Source organism: Neofelis nebulosa, chromosome 1 (assembly GCF_028018385.1).
Source record: "Neofelis nebulosa isolate mNeoNeb1 chromosome 1, mNeoNeb1.pri, whole genome shotgun sequence".
NCBI lineage: Eukaryota > Metazoa > Chordata > Mammalia > Carnivora > Felidae > Neofelis > Neofelis nebulosa.
The window spans coordinates 72,623,639-72,644,746 of record NC_080782.1 but is presented as its reverse complement, the minus strand read 5'-3'; positions in this window follow the sequence as shown (position 1 = coordinate 72,644,746).

Sequence of the window (21,108 nt, the reverse complement as noted above, 5' to 3'; positions counted from 1 at the left end):
AGAATAAGAGAAACAGAGAGAGTGTGAGTAAGCCATTAATATCCAAAAATAACGAAACAAGTAATTCAGTTTTTACTGGATACCTCTGTTTGCATCTATAATAAGTAACATGGATCAGATTACCCTCCTGCAAAGGATTATACTAGCTAGATAAGAATTTAAAAATAGCAGTTTGAAGGCATTAGAGATGAATGTAGTCAGGACTTACAGAGCCAGGATCCTAGAGAGAAGGAAAATGTATTGGGGTGAGCCCAAATTCACTGCAGTCTTTTCTCTTCAGGCATTTGTTGAATCAAGGCATAAGACATAGAAATCAAACAGGAAGTTGGTGGCATACTTACTTGCTAGAGAGACAAAAGTTGGGAGTTTTGGGGCTATCAAGGGAGCAATATTCAATAAGTCAGTGTTCCAGGAAAAACTGAACTCTAGAGAAGTAAACCTGAACTTCTATATGCAATTTTGCTCAGATCGCTTGCCAGATCCTAAGCTGTGAATCTTCAGAAAGAGTCAACAAACCAAGCCACATGTGGCTAATAAGAAGCTAAAAAGCTAAACAGAGATCTTGGCATTTTCACAAAGCTAGGGAGACAAAAACTCAAGTTCAGTGCAGTCAAGAAGGAGGGGCTCTTGTAATCAGCACAGGCTCTCCAAAGAGACCCTGAAGAGCTAAGCACTATCAATAAAAGGAAATCAGAAATAGACAAGTCCCCAAACCCAGCTCCTCCTGAATCAGTGTGATACACCCATACTGTACATGCCTGCCAGAAAAAAAGTCAAGTACTCTGGAGGAAGAGTCATTGAAGAGCCTTTATGATTTGTCCTAGACAATGTCTGTCAATCAGTTGAAAAAAAAAATCAGGAAGGCAGAAAAGTAAGACCTGAGACGACTGAAAACCAAGAGAAAAAATAAGAAAAAAATATAGTTATTGGAGTTATTAGATAAAAACTTTAAAACAACTAATGATTATACTCTAACAGAATAGACAAACGGAGGGTTATCTGTATGAGATAGTCACATGGACATTCTAGAAATGAATCATACAGTAACTGAAATTAATTTGATAGGTTTAATAGAAGACTATACATAGAAGTAGGGTTCCTAAACTGGAGGAGGGAGGGGTGAACAGTAAACATCCACGTTGAAGTACACCAGGAAAAATATGAAAATACAGAAAAGTTCAAAGGGACATACATTACATAGAGAAAAACTTCAGCATGAATGATTTTGGTGACCAGAAGAAGAGAAAGAGAATGGATTAAATGAGATATTTGAAGAGATATTACTAACAATTATTATTAAATTAAAGAGGTAGTATCAAGCAGTAGATTAGAAATTCTGCTAACCGCAAACAAGTAAGATAAACCACCTCTAGGCAAATAATAGTAAAACTGATAAAACAGTAAAACCGTTTGAAAAACAAAGACAAAGGAAAACTTATAAGCAGTTAGTGGAGGGCAATATCACCTTTAAAGCTAGAAACTATGGAAGACAGAAGATAGGAAAACTATATTTAAAGCCCACAGTGGTAGGCTGTGTGGGAGAGGTGAAAAGACAACAGTAAGGAGTTTACTGGGATTATGAATTTGAAATCATTTGGTATTTTTCAAGGGAGTCCAATAACACCTGGAGCTAAATCTCTCATTTAAATATATATCTTATGTGAGAGTGCCTGGGTGACTCGGTTGGTGAGGCGTCCAACTTCAGCTCTGGTCATTATCTCATGATTCTGTGAGTTTGAGCCCCGTGGCAGGCTCTGTGCTGACAGCTCAGAGCCTGGAGCCTGCTTCTAATTCTTTGTCTCCCTCTCTGCCCCTCCTCTGCTCATGCTCTCTGTCTCAAAAATAAATAAACATTAAAAAAAAAATTTAAATATATATCTCATCTGTTTTTGTTCCATTTCCCTTCTTTTCTTTCCTTCTCTTTGTTTAATCAGGTTTCCCCCCGCCCCTTATTCTATTTTACCCTCCTATTAGAATTCTTTTATTATTATTTTAGTGGTTACCACAGAGTTTACCCCAGACATCCTTGAACTATTAGAATCTACTTTAAGTAATATATATATTTTTTTACTTTGTGGACATGTAGAGGACCCAGGACACTTTAAGTCCATTTATTACTACTCCCACCTTTGGCCTTTTGTGATATTGTCCTCAAATATTTTAATTATCTCTGTAATTTAAACTACATACAGTAGTGTTATTATTTTAAATAGTCAAGGTTTCATTTAGATTTACTTACACATTTACCCTTTCTGATGATCTTCTTTCTTTCCTGTATTACCTGTGCTTCAATCTGCTTTTATCCTGAAGAGTTCCCTTTAGTATCTCTTTCAGTCAGGTCTCCTACAGTGAATTTTCTTAGCTTTAGTTTGTCAGAAAATGACTTCAATTCATCTTTCTTTCCTTTTATAATTTTTTTTAATAAACCCACTTAATGGAGAAATAATAACTGATGTGTATAAAAAGCTTTTCATATTTAACGTGTTCAATTCAATGAATTTGGGAATAAATTATACCCATCATACTGTCACCATCATCAAAGCCATAAACCCATCTATTACCTCCCAAATTTTTCTCCCATACCCTTTATTATAATAATGTTTTTGTGGTAAACACATTTAACATTAGATCTACCTTCATAGCAGTTTATAGTATATTATACAGTATTGTCAGCTATAGGCACTGTGCCATATTGTACATCTCCAGAACGTATTTATTTTGTATAAATGAAACTTTGTACCATTTGACCATCACCTTCTTTTTTCCTCTTCCACCACCTCCTGGCAACCACCACTCTACTCTGCTTCTATGACTTTGACTGTTTTAGATTCCACATAAAAGTGAAATCATACAGTGTATGTCTTTCTGTGTCTGACTTATCTCACTTAGTATAATGTTCTCCAGACCCATCCATACTGGTGAAAATGACAGGATTTCTTTCTTTCTTTACATTGTATGTATATACCACATTTTCTTTATTCCTTTATCAATCAATGGGCATTTGTTTCCATATGTTGGCTATAGTGAATAATGCCACAATGAAAACAGGAGTGTGGTACCTCTTCAAGATTCTGATTTCAGTTCCTTAGAATAAATACTCAGAAGTGGAATTGCTGGGTCATACAGATGTGCCGTATTTAATTTTTGCAGAGTCTCCACACTGTTTTCGGTAATGGCTGTACATTCCCACTGACCGTGTATGAGGGTTCATTTTTATTTCTGAAAGTCAGGTCCTCTGAGTAAAAATTTCTAAGTTGGTCATTATTCTTCTTTTAAAGTGTCCGTCCCTCTCCCTTTGACCTCTCCCAAACAGTCCACCACTGTGCTGGGACTCTTCCCACTCTCCAACTTCCAGACCATCTCTCTAACAACTTCACCTTTTGAGGTCATGAATTAGGAACAGAAGTTAAATAATATATGAACAGGGGCACCTGGGTGGCTCAGTCGGTTAAGCCTCCGACTTCAGCTCAGGTCACGATCTCAGGTCCGTGAGTTCGAGCCCCGCGTCGGGCTCTGGGCTGATGGCTCAGAGCCTGGAGCCTGCTTCTGATTCTGTGTCTCCCTCTCTCTCTGACCCTCCCCCGTTCATGCTCTGTCTCTGTCTCAAAAATAAATAAACGTTAAAAAATAAAAAAAAAAAAAAATATGAACAGATACAATAAAACAAAAATACCATATTAGAAGTACAGAAGAAAAAGGAAAACAAAACATTCACAACTGCACCCCCTTTAGACCCCCTCCCTTCATGATAAAGATAAATATTGCATTCTTGTTTCTTTTACTTTAGGAAAAGATACCTGCCCCCTGCCTGCACTCAGATTCTGGTCAACAAAGGACAGCTCTCAATCTGAACCAGCATATAAGAATCTTCCCTCCTTGGCAGGAATGTAGAGAGGCTACAAACATTTATAATTTAATATTTTATACCTGTCCTATTTATGTAACCTCTTTCTCGTTTCTATTCCCCAAAGTCCACTTCTTTATTCCCAGTGTCATTAAGCAGCATAAGCATCAGGCTGTAGCAAATTCATTGAGTTTTACAATTGAAAAAAGAGAGGGAGCTGCCCTTCATCCACGTTTTAAAAAAAAGTGAAAAAAGTAACTAGAAAGTTCTATAAAGTCATTTTTATGTTCTCTGAACTATTACCTCCAGGAAACATGACTCTGAGCTTTGCCAGCTGACTAACTGTGTGAACTTGGACAAAATGACCCCACCTTCTGAACCTCACTTTCTTCATCTGTAAAATGGAGACAATAAAAACAATTAAGGCGAGGATTAGAAAAGAAGCTCTGCAGGATACTGGGTAGATTTTACTATGTGTTCAGTAAATGTTAGCTCTTCTTCCTCTGCGTAGGTTGGTCAGTGTTTATTTTCATAACTGAACTAACTGGATATGATTTTTTTTTTTAATTCATTTCTGAGGTCCAGACTAGTAAAGCTCACACGATCCTCTGCTTCTCCTCCATCTGTCTGCCAACTGACATTCTTTGTTGCTAATCTAAGACCAAGCCATATGTTCTCCGTATGGGAGACTCTTTCCTGCCCAGGTGGGGAAGCAGACACAATGATCTAATAAGTCTTTGCTGTCTCACTAGGGCAAGGCTTGGGAAAACTTCCAAACATTGAGAGGTTCTGATGAGACACCACAAGCTTGGGTGACTATGTTGTTCATCAAAAAACTTTTTTTTACTTTCTTTTTTCCTCCCAAGATCCCCAAACCATGTTTCAATCCTGTCATTACCTGTTTCCTTGTCTCTGTTTAGTCTAGCAGACAGATCGAGGTTCTAAAAAAGATTTCAACATAGGATGTCTGTGTGGTGTCAAGGACGGTATAGATGAAAAGTGTATATTAAGAGCTGGAGGACTGAGTTAAGAGTCAGGCTCTGATCTACAAATCCCAAACCTGCAGCATCCCAGCCAAAGGAAATATGCCACTTTGAAAGGGATGTGAAAGGTAGTCATAGAGACAGTGCTACTGGGGGGTTAGAGTTTAATGTCACCATACTTGACCAGAACTAAAATGTATAAGCAGAAGTTAAAAAAAGAAAAAAGAGAAAAATACCACAGTAGTGGAAAGTGCAGAAGGATATGCAGACAGAAAACAAAATTAGATTCAGAATTGCATAAAAGAGGGGAAAATAACAAACTGAGAAATGAATATTTACCTTTTAATAATGCTCTTATTCACTGGATCATAAACAGTGTAACCCCAGAATGTTAACACGGTGGCAGATTAGAAGAAAAATCTCTGAGATATCTTTGCTATTTTACCAGTTATATAAAGCAAAATGAGACTTTTACTTTCCACTTTCTTAATATTACTTTCAGTTTTTAAAATATTGAAAACTCTTGTTTAATTCCATGAGGCTAATTTAACTGATATCTAAATTCAGCAAAATTGGGGACATATTAAGTGTTGGGAGACATTAATTTCAGAATCAATATAGGTGTGAGTAAATTGGCTCCTTATTCTACCCAATTGCCTTCTACTTCCCAAATTTTTAACATAATTCGCATTGTTGTAGCCCACACTTATGACCTAGGTAAACCCCTTAAAATCTCTGAGCCTCAATTTCCACATCCACAACATAGCAATTAAAATCGCTGCCAGCTAATTGTCTCATAGGGAGTGTAATAGTAAAGGCATTTTAACAAAGTGTTTTACCTGTTCTGAGGAATTACACGGAGACGTTCATTATCATGTGGAACAAGCAGGGATTTATATATTCATTTAATTGGACCCCTGCAAAGGGTGTGACAGGCCTGACCTAAAACCATGTGACCTGACTAGGGATATGCATCATGGGTTGGATCTGTGTGCTATATGCTAACTGAACTGATCAGTATACTGTCAGTAATTGCATTGCTCGAGAAGCCATTTCTTCAGAAAGGACTGAAAATCAGGGTCAGTTTCTCAGGGGGAAGATACATTAGCTCACCAAAAACTTTACATTTGTGCATGCATGAACCTGTCTAAGGAAGCTTCCCATCATTATCCCTAGCTCTTTCCACCATACGCTACCTTGCAGTTTGCTACCACTTCAAAGGAATATACAATTAACAAGAGTACATAATTAATGTTTATACCATATCCAGCACATCTTGACGCTTCTCACAGGTAGAGACAGGCAGTACACATTCAAAACTTGCCGTGCATCTAGGAAGTGTGCCACAGATCTTAATATTTTTCATTTACACATCTCTGAAAAGAAAATTCAACAGAAAGGTGTCTGCAGCATGTTCAGCAACTTATGCCTCTGAATTTATCTGAGGCTCTGTTTTTTAAGCATTCATATAACTGCTCACCAATGTGGTAATAAAAATTACTTCTACATTAGGTAGGGAGCTCAGTGTATTTACCATGTGCATGAACTTGCTTAGTTCTACCCACCAGGTCTCTACAAGGATAAAAAAAAATAAGGAGAGAGATTTGATATTATATTAAAGTACTTCATTTCTTTCCCAAATTAGTTCTCCTTCTGGAAGATAATGCTGGATAGTTATCCATGTAATACTTTCATTATAACAGAATGGAGAAGAATTGCATTAGCCTCAAAAGAGATATGAACTGGAAAGGTCATTTTTGTGATAATGGAATTCATCAAGGAGACCGAACAGACACTAGGAAAGATTCACAAAAGATGTCATTTTACCCTCTGTCTGAATTTTTTTTTCTGATTATCAAAAGACTTTAGTTCTTTACAAAAAGTATATTTTTTAATTCACCTGGAACCATGCTTTTAGTTTATCATTGGACTCACTAAAAAGACATTAGGCATTTGGGTCTTACTGTGAATTACAGGTCATCAAGAGGACCTGAATATTTAACATTTAGCAGAGAGGGTTCTCCATCATGTTTGATTTCTAACCATTTATATTCCAAAAATAGCTTTTCTCTTCCAGACATGAAAGTAGCACTTTGTGGGGATGTCTCAGTCTCTAGGGCTCTAAATTTACCTCAGATCTTTCAGGTTCTACATTTAAGATAACTCTTAAACTTGGAGGCCTGTGTCTCACTTTCAACTTAGGGAATTTCAAATATTATCAAAAGCAACTTAAGTACGTCTTGAAGAACTTTCATGGGGCTCTTGCAAATTAAATATCAGAAATATGGGTTTTCATAGTTGTTGGCAAAGCTCAATGAAGTTTTACTAAAGACTAAACAATTTACACATATTTGAGTTAGATTCTTCATTCTTCTCGTCACGTTTCCAGCCCACAAACTCCCTCGGTTCCTCCCTCTGTTGGACCTTACTAGCTGTGTAACCTTGAGGAAAAGTTTAACTTCCTCTATTCCGGGTGTTTCCATCTCTAACATGACTAGGATATTTTCTGCCGTATCATAGGAAGTTGAGGAAAATTACATGACATTATCCATGTGAAACTTAATGGTGAAGTGTAAATTGTTGCTTGTAATATGCTATTCTACTTATTTTACTACCTTATTTTTTCTCTTTTCTTCTTTTGAGATCAGAACCCCATCCACCCCATCCAAAAACCCTTTACATTTTAGTAAATCAAACTACGAGACCTACATCCTTCCCACTCTCGTGTCCTCAAGTCAAAGGAAAATTCCTCTTTGGGAAAAAAAAATTCTGTAGAGATTTGCTGCTGTGGACAGGATAGACCTGTGAAGCCCTGCAACTGCCAGCCTGATGTAGAAACCCTGTAATGTTAAAGCAGTGCCAGCAATACCTACAGACCGAGTTAGGGTAGCTTCACTTAGGGAAGTGAGGGGAAAAGAGAGATGCTGCTGAATTCAGACCTCTGTCAGTTGTCCACTTCTCAGTCATCATTACCTCCCAAGTATAGACACAGTCTCAGTGCAACATTCAAGAATTGCCCAGCATGCTTCATGGGAGAACGCTGCCCCGCCATCATTGTTTGCTTCCCTGTAGTTAGCATCATTTGGTGTGGGCTGCTTTCTGCCCACCAACCAACAAAATAGACTGAGCTTCTTATTTTCCCGAGTTTCATTAGGAAGCCATTTATTTACAACCTCAAAATCATTTGCCCATAGTAACAGCAGACTAAGTAATGTTTTGGGCTCCACACAAGCCTAAAAAGTAAATGTTTACCTGCAAGACTAGACATAAGATGAAAATTAGAGAAAATAGTCCAGGCAGTTAACACAAAGTTGGATAAAACAAAAATAAATTAACTGTATCGTGGATCTTGAAGGAATGAGGTTTATTTAAAGAGGAGAGGCTGGGGCACCTGGGTGGCTTGGTTGGTTAAGCGTCTGACTTCGGCTCAGGTCATGATCTCACGATCTGTGAGTTCGAGCCCCGCTTCGGACTCTGTGCTGACAGCTCAGAGCCTGGAGCCTGTTTCAGATTCTGTGTCTCCCTCTCTCTCTGACCCTCCCTGTTCATGCTCTGTCTCTCTCTGTCTCAAAAATAAATAAACGTTAAAATTTTTTTTTTTTTAAATAAAGAGGAGAGGCAGTTTTTTGTTTTTGTTTTTGTTTTTGTTTTTTTAAGTTCTGAGAGAAATTTCAAGATAGTTTTCAGGGCTTTCGAGGATTTGTTAATTCTATTTTTTTTTTTTTTTTTTTTTTAATGAAAGGTCCACATTCCCTTGATGGTGGTGTGCCCACTCACTTTTAGTTTTGATTAGAGTCATTTGGGAGGGCTCACGATTGAGACACACAGGAAAGAGAAGAGGGGAAAGCAGAGACTATGGAAGGACAGAGGCAAACATTGCAAGACAAGGTAAAAGATGAGTTAAAATGAATATTTGGTTGTATAAGGTGAAAAAAATGTCTCAGTAGGTTGACTGTGATCTGAAATGGACAAAAAGAAAAATATACCAAAATAACTCCAAATACTCCAAAATAACTGTGAACTAGCAAAGATTGATTCAAATCATTCCAAGCACCAGCTATAAGAAAACAATATCTGCTAAAGAAAATTTCTTTTGGAGGTCAGAAGCATGCTGAGGATGAGTAGGTTGGTATTTGAAGGGCAGAGGAGAAGGGCTCTGCCACACACCCAACTGCAAGTATAACATGTTTGCAAATCAGGAGTGGGGAGTACCTGTACTTTAAGGAATAATGTCTATGCAGGAAACTTTAAAAGCCAATTGAGTGCCCATAAATATATGTATATTAAAGTGAGTGTTGAAAAAATGGGATGCTCCCACACATTTTAAAAACATTTTACACGAAGGAAAAGTTTGCAGAAAAAGCTCAGTAGGAAAATCTGCATGTGTATTAACCTTTAGGCCAATAACAGCATCTGGCATTGTCGGTTGTCATGAAATGTCTTGATGTATTTCAGTAGTTAATAAAAGGATATTACCATGTGATAACTGATGGTTTTATACCACTTTCTGACTAGTCTACAAGTTGCTGAAACAGCAAATCATTTTATGAGCATTCACAAGCAAGCATTAGAAAAATACTTTTCAGTATTGAGATTTTTAAGAGTAGATATAGACCAACCTGCATACCTCCAAGGCTTGACATGGTTTCCCATCAAGATGGCTGCACAGCCAAAACAGCATGAGGCCAGTACACATTAGGGAATGCCACAGGGAAAGCAGGGCCCACTAACAAACAGAAACAAGATGCTGGTGTGACATCAGTCGACCCACAGTAGTAGTAGCAGAAACATCATTTTAATGTCATGACATTATTGTCCCCTATTGTCTGTAAGTCATTTCATTTATATTTTTTCACCAGGTTGATATTTAAAAAGTTGGCATAACATTAGTCAAATATTAGATTAGTAAAAAGCAGTCATTGAGAATCATTCTCCAAATATTACTAAATATCAACAAAATCTGTAATCCAATGTAGCTAACAACTTATGTTCACTAAGTTGCACTGTTGCTATTTTGCAAGCAGATTTTGTATTGTCATTATGAATTAACATTCTGACTGATAAGATTTTAAAAGATACACAAAACCCATCACAGGACAGGTTGGAAGCCTAAGCCTACTTTTTATTTTTGTTTTTATTTTTTTATTTTAGATAGTGAGAGAGTGGGGAAGGGGTAGAGAGAGAGGGAGGGAGAATCTTAAGCAGGCTCTGTGCTGAGCTCAACACGGAGCTCGTCTCATGACCCTGAGATCATGACCTGAGAGTCCATCAAGAGTCCAGTGCTTACCCTACTCAGCTACTAAAGCTCCCCAAGTTATTTTATTTTATTTTTTAATCTTTATTTTTGAGAGAGAGACACAGTGTGAGCAGGGGAGGAGCAGAGAGAGAAGGAGACACAGAATTCGTAGAAGGCTCAAGGCCCTGAGCTGTCAGCACAGAGCCCAATGCGGGGCTCGAACTTACGAACCGTGAGATCATGACCTGAGCCGAAGTCAGATGATCAACCAATTGAGCCACCCAGGCGCCCCAGCACCCCAAGTTATTTTAAATACCTGGCCCCACAAGCAAACATAATTATTATTACAAATAACAAATTAACCTGTTATTGTGCTCTTAGGAAATCTTATGCTGTAGGGGGAAGAAAAGCTTATGGCAAAGTAATAAGAATTATTATTACTGCTACTGTCAATACAAATTAATATTCAACTTATAATCATAAAAAATTACAATTTTTTGGTTTCTCCTATTGGCCACACTTTGGACCTTCTCCTTTAATGTTCTTGTTTCTCAGAACCATCCCATGCGGAAGGTGTCAGCACATTCTTATATAAATGAGGGAACCAGAATATGAAGAGAGCAGGTAACTAGCCCAATGTTACTTGTCAAGGTGGAGTTCCAGATCTACATCTGCCTGATGTAGCATAACATGTAGCATAACATGTAGCTCAAGCTACAAAGCTTGAGCTTTTCTTTCATGCTGTAGACATGTATAGATAGGATTGTCTTTGGGGGTTAACGTACTTAGCTCATAAAAACTAGAAAAATAGGAAACCAAATTATTTGTTTATTCTGAGTACAAAGATAATCAGTTTTAAGCAAACAGAGGGCAGTGTCCATATAAGATAAGCAGACACAGGTTGGCGTAACTGCTGCTTCTGCTCAGTGAACTTGTGTCTCTGGTGCTGCCACGTTTACCTCAGATTAAGAGGAAGAGTCTTATCATTCTCAGAACATGCGGTCCAGTGAAGCTAGAAAGATCAGGTTATAAATCCTGCCACTTTTCAACTGGGTATCTAGAAACACATTAACATATCTGAATTCCAATGTTCTCGTCAAAGTACAAAGAAAATTAGCACAACCTTTCATGGTTGTCGTAATTAGGGACGTATAGGAAGAGTGCCTCAACGGTGGTTGGGACAAATTAGGAAAATAATAAACTTGGGCTTCTGTTATTCTTTCTAAGGCTGTAACTCTTGTTGAGGCTGAGCCAAGGACTGAGGTATGGCCTGAGCTTGGAATGTCACATGGTGTGGAAAGTACTCTTTGTTAGATCTTAGAAAGAAAAGAAAAAAAAAAAAAGGATTTATCCACATTTACTTGATAATTTCCTTCAAATTCATCATTTTCAAATAGGGTTAACAGTTACATAACCCTACCAAAGCCATTGGATACTCTTGGTTTTATTCTCAGAATGGGTTTAGCCTCAAGGTTTATCCCACAACCAAGCCAGTTTGGAAAAGGAGAACCAAGTATATATCATTAAGAATCAAGGTAATAAAAGAAAATCCATCTCTGTATAGAAAGCCTGTGTCGTATTTAAAAGAGATGAGGGTCTCTTGGCGAAGCCGATGTCTGGGTGAGCAGGCATGAGTGACAGATACTTCATGGAGTGACTAAGACATTGTTATTAATTGTAGTGAATGGAATTCTGGTCTCAGGTCTGCCTTCACTGCAGGATCCTGAGAAACCTCTGAGCACCGTAGCTTTCTTCCATTTTAAATGGAAGAATTGGGAGACTGCTTCCCGAACTTTGTTTATACCTTCTTCAGACCATTCTCATTTTACAATTCCTGGTTTTTAAAAAATGCAGAAATTTCAAGTAAGTTAAGCTAAAATAAAGACAGTAAGCCCTGCCCTGTTTCCTGAGTAGTTTGTTCTGGAGAGAAAGAGGGGAATGTGTGCACAAACCCTCGGAAAAGTTAAAAGATGTATTAGTATGTAAAAGTTTGTTTCTATTAAGAAGGAAAATGATCTTGAGTCATAGAAGGAAGGTTTCAAGATAGATTTTTTTAAATGATGCTGAAATAGGCTTTGAGGAAAAGGATGTGGGAATTTCTAAAAAGAAAATTATTGAAAGCTATCTCTTGGTGTGGTTTAAGTGCTAGCCGAAGACAAGTTGAACTGTAGGACTTCCTGAAATTCCTCTGAGTCTAGAGTCTTTGAAATTTAACCTGGAGTTTTCAGACCACACAGTTCTTTTCTTCATTTGTTGATTTACTCAAAAAACATTTGCTGTGCATCTACTATACGCTTGGTCCTGTGAGAAGCACTGGGGTACCCAGTGATCAGCACAATGCAGTAAGACAAGACCCCTGACCTGTAGTGCTCCTGTAGAGATTAAGATTTCTTCAAAGACAGACTGCAGAGGAGGTGTGAAGGAGGTGCTGCGTCTTCCCCATGTTTGCACCTGTGTGTGCCCCAGCTCCTTCCTCACAGCCTTGCCTTTCTCCGGGTAGTCCCTGGCTCTGGTCTGGCCTGTCTTGCAAAGTGCTTCGCCGCAATCTCTTGCACTTTCCATGCCCCCTTCCCCGATGTAAGGTCTCAGATAGAAGGACATAGAGTCTTATTAAGTGCATGCTTAACAAATATGTAATTTCTAACCACTCCATCGGAGGGGAGGGGATTATACTTTAAAAGATGACATTTACTACTACAAATTAAGAATTCTTAATGATAACGTATAGAAAATAAGGCAAAACCGAGAAAAAATACTTAGTCCAGATGTGGGAGATAGTTGATGAGAGGTATAATCCTTGGTACTCTTTAAATCACACCACTATAAAGTTTGATCTTACAGGGCCAGCCTTTTGTCTGTTGCCTTTTCTCCTCAGCATGCCAAAGCTAAGTGCCAAATGTGGAAGCTCCATAGATCATCTAAGTGTGGCATACAGTCCCCTACATCGTGCTGAGTAGATGTCATTTTTTAACACCATTAGTTTCTGCTTCAGTGTAAGCATTTGACTTCTTTTTTTATTTATTTTTGGGACAGAGAGAGACAGAGCATGAACGGGGGAGGGGCAGAGAGAGAGGGAGACACAGAATCGGAAACAGGCTCCAGGCTCCGAGCCATCAGCCCAGAGCCTGACGCGGGGCTCGAACTCACGGACCGCGAGATCGTGACCTGGCTGAAGTCGGACGCTTAACCGACTGCACCGCCCAGGTGCCCCAGCATTTGACTTCTTTTGGGGATCCTAAAAATGTATTCTTCCATGATTTAAGCTGAAATTATCTCAGGGGAAACAAAGTATATGGAACAATAAAAAAAGGTGTTGTTGAAATTCTGTTAGCCCTTGCCTCTTCAACTACCACCCAATTCAAACTAGACATAGACATCTCCTGGGTCTATAGCATTTGAATGGCACGTTAAAAACACAATCAGACATGTGGATGTTTCCAAGTATCCAAGCGTTTGGCATTATGTAGACAAATGATGGCCAGTTTTGTTTTGTTTTGTTTTAATGCTGGAGATGGTTTATGAAGACTTCTTCTCATTACCCATAGTATTCCACAAAGGGCAAAAATCTGCACCCTAGGTTTTCTGTGGAGACTATATAAAAAAGTGATTTTGAGAAAAGATAAAGGGGGCCTGTCTTCCTGTGTAGTATCAGATACTGGCCCAGAATAAATGCTTTTGGCTACTCTGATAGGTAAAATTATCTGCTTCCAAATTTCAACATCTGGCATTCCTCCATTGTAGCTGACCTTATGATACTCTATTACCTGAAAGGCATTTCTTTCCTCCCTTGGCTTTTCCCATTAGCTAAGCAATGTGGATAGGCCTGGTCCTGCAAACATAGGTTTCTTAAAAGCAAAGGCTATTAAAGCTTTAGTTCATCTACATTAATTTTTTAAATTCCTACATTTGGATGAAATTAACCCTATTTGTATCATAAACCTGACAAGTCCATACAGACTTTTAACACCCCATTAATCTTACTTTGTTAGACTGGGGCACACACCAGCCAAAAACTGGAAATTTGATTAGCTGGTCCCATGCATTAGCTATCTCATTGGTATGGCATTTTAAAATATTTTCCAGATATACAAAGTCATGTTCATTTTTTCAAGGTCTGTATGGTTAGCAAAAAATATACCAAACAACCTCCTTAAGAAACAGTTCTACTTTAGCTACCAAAAACTGATTTTCTCCTAGGGATTTTTTTCACTGAAAATAATAATCTTGAAGAGTACTATGCAGGCTGAACTTTGATTTGTGGTAACCTTTCAGCTCAGGGCATTTTTCCCCTAATCCTCTAGATTTATCAGGATCTAGTAAAATTTTTTTCCAGTGGCAATTTGATAATAATTTTCAATTTTATACAGTACTCTGGGGTTTTCAGAAAATCCTTCTGATGGACATGAATCCAATTGGAGTCATTTTGAAATGGATAGTCAGTTTATTGGATTAGCTGATAAGGTGATAAAAATCTCTTCTAATCAGATGGATATCTTTAATGAATCAAAAAAGGCTTTTTCATCCATCTCTAACTCATTAAAGCCTTTGTAAATCTCGGGGAATGACTTAATGGTACATTTTATGTCCCTTTCTTCTTTTGTGATTTTTAAACAGCTTAGCAAATTGTTCATAGAGAAAACTGTGTATCACAGCATAAATGCTTCAATTCAGAAGCTAACGCAGCCCCCTTGCTCACAAGGAGCTGGCCAACCAAGCTGAAATCAGGAGGACACCAAAACTAATCTATTTTAGATTCTCGGAGACCAGAAAAATAAGTTGTAATGCACAAGGGCATTTGCTCATGGAGGTTTCACCTGAGATTTCCATCTCTTCTCTCATCTCCACATTAAGCAAAAAGAATAGAAGCGTGGCCTGAGGCAAAGCAAGGCCTTTTCCTCTAAACTCCTGAATAGTGTCACAGTTGGTGAAAGCAGCTGATTTAACAGAGCGACTCACAACAGATATATTCACCTGAGGATTATTTCAGTTTCTCAGCAAAATGACTGGACAGTTAAAGGCATATACCCTTTTTTTTGTTGTCCTTTTCTTTAACTGATAACTCATTCACTCAACACTTCTACAGTAACTGGTGATAACCACTAATAAAGCGAACATCCGTTTCCATTTTGTTGGTATTCAAATTAAAAGATAGTACTACCCTTTTTCTCCTATGGAAACCTGGAATATATCCTTTCTGTCACTGAGAAACTGCTTTGGCCTAAGGAGCTAATAGCTCAATAAGCAAATGCAGTATTCTGAACAGTTAACCACATTCACTTCAAACAGGAAGACAAAGGCAAACTTGATTGCTTTTTCTGGGTACCAGATCACTTCTGATAACATGTGGGCCCCCAACTACCCTGTGAGTCTCATCTCACCTATTAGCTCCTCATCTAGCTCCTACTCAATGACAGAGTCACCAAATACCAGACTAAAGCTGATGACTATTTTTAATCACAAAAGGTGTACAGCTATTCTCTTGTAATACAAAAACACCCATCAATCATATGACATTTTGAACATATGTCATTCTAAAATTCACAAAGTTTTAAGGTTAGCTCCTTTTAAGCATAAGATTCTTTTCTTAGAACTTACATTCATTTCAGAAAATAAATCTAATCATGCCAGAAAGCACAGCTTTTAAATTCACAAATGCCTATAAAGTTGGCTGTGTAAGTTTTTATAAGAAAGTCACAAATTTATAGGACTCTTGTATATACTGTTTCTCTCCATCTGTCCTTAGCCAAAACCATTCCTTGTATTTTGTTAATAACCACTTTATTATACTACTAGCATTTTTAAACATAAATTTTAGGATTGAATTTTAGCCTATTTCCTCAGCTAACACATTTCATATCTTATTTGAAAGAAGCTAAGTGAACTTCAGCTGAAGAGTTTCACATACTCTCCTCATTGCAAGTACAGTCTCTGGGGAATAATTTCCTGTGGGAAGTAAATTGTAGGAGTATCTCCATTGTTCTATGGAAAAGTAGGAACAGCTGCCAACTTTTCTTTTTAAATAACCTATATAGAAAAATGTCAAACTAGAGGCATTTGTACCTTTCCCTTGACTAAATACAGCCATCTTCTTTAAGCAATTACTAAAAGGGAATTTGTTAACCAAGCCGATGTCTCGAAAACAGGCCAGATGCCACCAAACAGAAATTCGATAGTATTTTTCTTAGCACTGTGGAAGATACTGTTAAATACTATTTAGCATGTCTGTGTTAAAATAATTAATGAAGTGTATATTTCCTTTTTCTTCCCTCTCTTTCTCTCTCCCTCTCTCTTTTTTAGTCAGTGATAGCATACCAAAGTTATAATAACTTCTGGGTTTCTTGTGTATGGCACAATTATGTGAAAAGAGATGTTTGTCCCACTACACTGAAAGGAAAAAATATAAAATATATATAATATTATATTTTTATCTAAAAATATATATCAATTATGTATGCACACACATGTAATTCCTGAATTTTTCTCATTTGATGGCTATTCATTCTAAAATAAAAAGGGAATATATAACACGTATATATAAAACATTTTGTAATATGGCTTTTATTTCTTTTGTTCTTAATAGTGGAATGTTATGGGGGCAGTGTTTGTTTAAGCAAGATTTGCTCTGAACTTGGTAAATTGTCAAAGAGCACCTAAATTATATCCCTGGGAATTTCTAAACTGTACTTAAATTTTTGAATACTCTATTAGGAGAACATCTGTAAATAGTCTGATACATGAGCTCACTTGCAAACATAGCCATTTTGGTATTTTAAATAATCACCCCAGAATTTTTTTTTAATATCATTTTGAAATCAGACAGCACAGCAAGGAGGTAGGTGTCAAAATTAAACACAAATGGAGATGAGGTCATTACTTATACATTAGTATTTTTTATTCTTTTGGGTCCTTTTTTGTTGGGGTCATATTTATGTTGTCATTCCCTTCTGAAAGATGGAAAAACAGATGATTTAAAACATGGTGCTATGTTTTTGACAGCATTGTCAGAGCCAACGTATGAATTTTATTTCAACATAAATATACTACAATGCTGAATATTTTCCCTGAAATAGAGGTATAGTAAGAATGTCAATGTAATGGTAATATTCAAAGATTTTATAGGGTTTTTTTTTCCTTAACAAAAAATGAAAATAAAGAGAAAATTCCTGGGAAATATTCTGAAGGGTTGCATAAATTGGACTAAGTTAGCTTCTTAAATGTCTATCCGCTTCACTATATCTCCAACTGCAGTAGGTGAATTGGATCATTTTTTTTTTCTTTTTGAAACTGAACCAGACAAAGAGAAGATTATTAGATACATAAAGGAGATGCTGTATAAATCGTCATGTGTTCACTGGTATGTTACAGTGTAGGATAGAAACAATTGAAAAGATATAAAATATATTAAAAAAAAAAAAAAACAGTTGGAGGAATAACATACACAAAGTGAACACTATACCAACCAAAGAGATGCAGTTGTGGAGGGAACTGTTTGTAGTAAGAATCATTATATTAAAGGAGCAGCCAAATTTAGCCCCATCTTACTTTAAGGCAATGTCTAAGAAACTGGAAAATTAATTAGATCTTGTGGCTTTGTTCAATTTCTGTTTGTGTTGGCAAATAAAAAAAATATGTTACAGGTTCTCTGAACTTATTTCCCTTTAAAAAAAGAAAAATCAGTATTCCATGGGGCACCTGGGTGGCTTAGTCTGTCAAGCATCTGACTTGGGCTTAGGTCATGATCTCATGGTTCGTGAGTTCGAGCCCTGTGTTGGGCTCTGTGCTGACATCTTGGAGCCTGGAGCCTGCTTCAGATTCTGTGTCTCCCTCTTTCTGTGCCTCTCTCTCTCTCTCTCTCTCTCTCTCTCTGTCGCTCTCTCTCTGTCTCTCTCTCACAAATAAATAAACATTAAACAAATTTTAAATCAATATTCCAAAGAAACTTAACTCGACTTTTATAAGACCTGACCATCTCTCAGTGGTAAATAATGATGATGATGGTGGTGGTGTAGGTTAGTTTTCCTCATTGCAGCAATTGGATTAAACACAAGCTCAAATAAAATAAAAGCTGTCAGGTTACAAGGGTCAAACAAATTAAATTTTCTTTGAGATTTGGATCACCATCTGAGCCTAGTAAGTAAGTTTCTTAATTGAATATTAGGAACTGTCACTCAAATATGGGGAAAGCAGTGATGATTATGTAATGGCTTTCTATTGAGATTATTTTTGTCTAGCATATGGACTATTTCACATCACACTTCACAAGTTTTGATACCTCTGACATCTTAATCTAAAGTAGATACTGTTTAAAATCCTGTGATCACTAAAGTGCTCTAAAATATGAGCTATTTAAATATGTATTTCCTGGTAATTAATGCCTACCGGTGACAGTGACCAAATGTTTCATTACAGGATGGTTAATGAAAAGAAACCATAGCTGAAGAGGAACATAAGAGAATTAACCTAGACGTTTTTTCCCTCGTAACCTTTTGCATTGCCACAGAATAAACAGATTTAACACAGTAGTTCTTTAATCTTCTTTAAAAGCATGGTGATGGGAAATTTCCTATATAAAATATTGGATCCTGAATATGGTTATTAATCAAATTCAACATTGAATTCAGGAACTGCGTGAGAGGTTGTCAAATTTATAGAGAAAAGGTCAAATTAGTTTACATAGTATGAGTAAATTATTTTCACATCTGACTAAATGATTTTTTAAACTCAGACATTATTTTTGAAGCCTAACAGAAAACAGAACATTGAATCACAAAGAGTAGAGGAAATATAAAGTCACCGAGTTAATGCTTTGTCTATTTTAATTAACTACTCATTACAAAAATTTTAAGGAGGTTACAAACACAACGTGCACATACAACAAACAGGATTACAACTACATAGACAAATTTAACCTTACAAGGTTAAATAAGAGTAGAATAAGAGTAGAAGAAAATGCACCAAGTTATCAGCTAAGTTTGAGTAGCAAAATTCTCATTGATTTTGTTTCTCTTATTTTGCTGTACTTTCATCTTGATAAATAGGAATTATTTTAAAGAAAATGTATATTATTATAAATAATTTTTAAATGTTTATTTTTGAGAGAGAGAGAAAGAGACAGAGTACGAGTTGGGGAGGGACAGAGAGACAGGGAGGGACAGAATCTGAAGCAGGCTCCAGGCTCCAAGCTGTCAGCACAGAGCTGATGCAGGGGTCAAACCCACGAGTTGTGAGATCATGACCTGAGCTGAAGTCAGAAGCTTAACCGACTAAGTCACCCACGTGCCCCTGCAAATATTTTAATTAAGACATTTCTTCTTAAAAAATAATTTTGGGGCGCCTGAGTGGCTCAGTCGGTTAAGCAGCTGACTTCGGCCCAGGTCATGATCTCGTGGTCCGTGAGTTCGAGCCCCGTGTCGGGCTCTGTGCTAACAGCTCAGAGCCTGGAGCCTGTTTCAGATTCTGTGTCTCCCTCTCTCTGACCCTCCCCCGTTCATGCTTTGTCTCTCTCTGTCTCAAAAATAAATAAACGCTAAAAAAAAAATAATTAAAAATAATAATAATTTCATTTTTTACTGATGCTTTTCAAGAAATGTGAGAACCACCTTAGTCTGATGTGTTTTAGTGGTTGTTTCTGTAGAAAAAAGTCCAAATGTGTAACAAGTACAGTTTAGTAAGGAAGACAATTCTTTATGTACATTGCCTTAATTTAGGAGTTCTAAGGTTCAAATCACAAATTAAATGGCTTCCAGAAACATATTTAATATACCCAAGATTACTTCTGTGTTTCTTTGAGTCCAAGTACATTATCTTTTCAGCAGTAAATGCTGGCCTCTTTTCAGTAAACAGTGCGTTTGGCAAGAACTGAAGCATTTTCTCGGCTGTGCAAATGATGATTAATGATTCAGTGTTCAACAGTATCATGATAATTTTCACTGAAGGTTTGGTTTAAAAAATATATCCTATCTATTTCTCTTCTTCAAATTCATATATGTAAAAGGAAGGGCAAGATCCAGCTAAAAATCACATGGCATAGAGATAGAGAATGCATTTAAATATAAGTATTTCATCTTCCTGAATCAGCTCTGCTTCCCCCAATACATGGAAAGTAGAATAGTGTATTAATGTATTAGGATGCGTGGCATTTCTTTAAATAGCTAAAAAACAGGGATAGCCCTTCCTTTGATATAAATAATGCTCATATACATACCTAGAGAAGCAATAATTTTCTGTGATACCAACACATTCTGAGAATAGACAGAAACCTGTAAAAATAATACCAGTATTTATTGTTTGGTTATGAAGTACCAGGTACTGGGCTGAGTGGTTATAAGTTAGAGTTCATTGAGGCTTTTCTGCATCTCTGAGAGTAGGTCTGAAGAAACAGACCCCAGACAGTGAATAACTTACCAAGTTTCATAGCTCATGAGAGTGGTACGGGACCCAGGGAATTCTACTATACTGTGATGCCACCTTCATATTGCTTGAAAGGGTGTGAACTGGGTGGTTGGCTTGAGTCAGAGCCTTCAAATAACCTTGTCATAGCTGATGTTCATTTATTCTACACTTTAGCAAATTTGCAGGCAAAAATCTTCCCAGACTAGAAGAGAACCGAATGTTCATCAGTGAGGGAAGGTGAATAAAGTTGGGAATATACTCTTTAGGTTAGGTTAAAAGGATTTCCTTGAAAGACTTTTAAGGGGAAAAAGCAGATTTCTTCCCTCAGCTTGAAATCCAGGGAAAGGGAGTTATGAGAACAATTGGCCGCAAACTTCTTTCTGTGTTGAGAATGGCTTTTAGGAAATAGTTTAAGCTGCTATTATTTAATTATTTCTGCCTCTTTAGCATTTAAAAACTTTGACCTTCAAAGAAAAAAATAGCCCATCCCTAGAATGGAAAAACAAGTTTTCAAAAGACAAATGTTTCTTACAGAGTATATATCTGGTTTTTTTTAATTGGATAGTTAATAGATTAATTGGTTTAGTTCTTCAGTGTTTGATTGGTCAGTAGGTAGGAGATTTTTATTATTCTTGAAAGCCAGTAAGGAATTC